We start from the raw sequence: 2816 nt of genomic DNA on the forward strand, positions 1-2816 counted from the left end.
CCATCTGCCACTAGGGGGCGCGCCGCACAGACGAGGTTCAAGGCGCACCTCCAGGGGGAGCTTCCCGGTTTGAAGCCTAAGTAGCAAAGGGACAATGGATCCCGGTTGAGTGCTGCTGGGTAGTTGGATGCAGGGAGAAGTCAAGGGATGGGCCAGCAGAGAGCCCGGCTGAGGGATCAATGGCATCTGTTTGATTTTGCAGAGCCCGAAGTACACAGAGCAGAAACAAGAGACCATGTCAGAAAGAAGTTGGAAAGAGAGAGCTGACTCTCAAAGTTGTCCTTTGACATTTGCCTTCGTGCTGTGGTGCACCTACACACACTCACACTCACACACACACACACACACACATGCATGCACTCATGCACATGTACACAGGCACACTCATACACAAAAAAAATTAAAAGCAGATGTGTAAGACTTCCTTTGCACTTGAGACAGCCCCAACCAGTTCCCATAGATCTCTGAGCCGATTACTGGTGACAAATCTCTTCACTCTCATCCACCTCAAGCTGGTTTTGTCTGTCTGGTGGAGTACATTCCATGGGGCATATAGATGTGTTCCTGTTGCCCAAGCTGAAGCAGGAGGCAGGCTGGAATAGGACCTGTGAGGGGCACTCACCAAGTGTAGAGGGGTGCTGAGACAGCCGTCACACGGAGCCCCTCTTGGTACCAAATGTCAGAGGAAATATTACCTCTGTTTAAAGCATTCTGAAAAGTATTTCATTATTTTGTGTGCATGGTTGTTTTGGCTGATTATATGTGTGTGCTTCCCGGGTATGTCTGGTTCATAACGGGGGCAGATGTCAAATTCCCTGCAACGGGAGCTAAGGACAGCTATGAGCCACCATGTAGGTATTAAAAAACAAACCTTGGTCCTCTGGAAGAGTGTCTTAGCCACTGAGCCATCTCTCTAGACCCCAGTTATGCACATTTTATAATGGAGGATATTGAGCATTGTGCATACAGCAAACACTGGCCCAGAGGCTCCTGAGCATAAATCCTTACCCTTGTGTGTGCAAGCAATCTGCTTTGCACCCTGATAAAGAATTGCATTTTCCCTCTGAATAAATCTTTTTCATATGTGTGGAATAAAATGCATAACGTTATAATGGAAATGGTTTTAAAGATGGTTATCGACACACACATTATTTAGACAGAATCTCAGGCATCTCTGTTGACCTCAACTGGTTATGGATCAGAGGATGGCCTCAACTTCTCATTCTCCTCCCTCTACCTCCAGAGTGCTGGGGGAGGATGGCCTCAACTTCTCATTCTCCTCCCTCCACCTCCAGAGAGCTGGGGTTGCAGCTATGTGCTGGTAGGGAAGGAAGGCCGAACTTAGTGCATGGTAGACAGGTATTCCACTAAGGGAGCTGCTCCTCCAGCCCCCATATGACTTTAAAAAGTCTGACAGTTGGAGCACACAGCCAGTAGAAAGAACCCTACGCTGGTGGCCCTTACATCCTCGCAATGACACTGAGCCACTTTCATCCACATTCCCTGATGTCACTTGGTGATTGAGAATTAGGCAGTGCCTCTCAATGGAGGTTTCTGGAAGGGCATATGGGACAATGGAGTCTATTGCTCTGCCTATCCTAGATGCCTACTGTTGGCTTCTGGGGGGCCCTCTGAGCACCATATATCCCTCTTGTTGGTGAAACAGACTAGACCTCGCTGTAAAGAAATGAAAAAGAGAGAGAGATAGCTTATTCTGGAATCAAATATGAGTGCCTATGTCCGAGGTACACCTATGTAGGCCTTCCCAAATACCATGTTCCAATGAAGTGGCCCTTGCATTAACGTTTTATAGTTACAGAACAAAGGAAACCATGAAACGACACACGTTTCAAATGCGTTGCTGGGAATATTGGGAAGCAGGTCATAGCAAAGCAGGGAAAACCCTGCTCCGGGCTCTCGATGCTACCTGGCAGCATTCTTAGCTCTTGGATTGGTAGAAGCTAGATGTCTGTGATGGTTAATTTTATGTCAACTTGACAAAAACTCGGGCCACCTAGGACAAGGAAACCTCAACTGAGAAAGTGTCTCTATCACATTTGGCCTGTGGGCATGCCTGTAGGTACATTTCCCCAGTTAATGATTGAGTGGGAGGGTCTAGCTCACTGTGGGCAGTGCCATCCCTGAGCGGGGTGCTCACAGATTGTATAAGAAAGCAGGCTGAGCAAGCCATGGGGAGCAAACCAGCACACAGTGTTCCTCCATGGCCTCTGCTTCAGTTCCCACCACCTTTAATTCCTGCCCTGACTTTCCTCCATGATGGACTATAATCAGACACTTAGGCAGAATAAACTTTTTCCTTCCCAGGTTGCTTCTGGTTATGACGTTTGTAACAGCATTAAAAGCAAAGTCACAAAACAATGTAAGGTCACTATTGCTGAAGAGAATAAAGGGTTATTAAGAGGGCTAAACGCATACAGGCAGGCAAAACACCAGCGCACAAAAAGTAAAGAATAATAAATTATTTTTTTAAAAAGCCGCCTCAAAGTAATTTTCCTCTGGATCTGTAACATTCTAACCTCTCCACACCACTGAAGCTCCACTTGGTCAGTAAGCTTTTGTCTATGGCTTCAAACCATCTCTTGTTTTCTGAGGCTGTCTCCCTGTGGTTTGGAAGCCAGTTAGTCCCAGGGACCAGGTCATCTGCCTCCCTAGCTAAGGATTGCAAGTTTGTACTGTTGTCTGCAGTTCCCCCCTTTCATTTTAAACGTGGGTTCTGGGGATCAAACTCGGTCCTCATCCTTTGCATGGCAAGCCCCTCCCAACTGTGTTGCCTCTCCATCCATGGGAGCTTAGAC

Source organism: Rattus norvegicus, chromosome 13 (assembly GCF_036323735.1).
Source record: "Rattus norvegicus strain BN/NHsdMcwi chromosome 13, GRCr8, whole genome shotgun sequence".
NCBI lineage: Eukaryota > Metazoa > Chordata > Mammalia > Rodentia > Muridae > Rattus > Rattus norvegicus.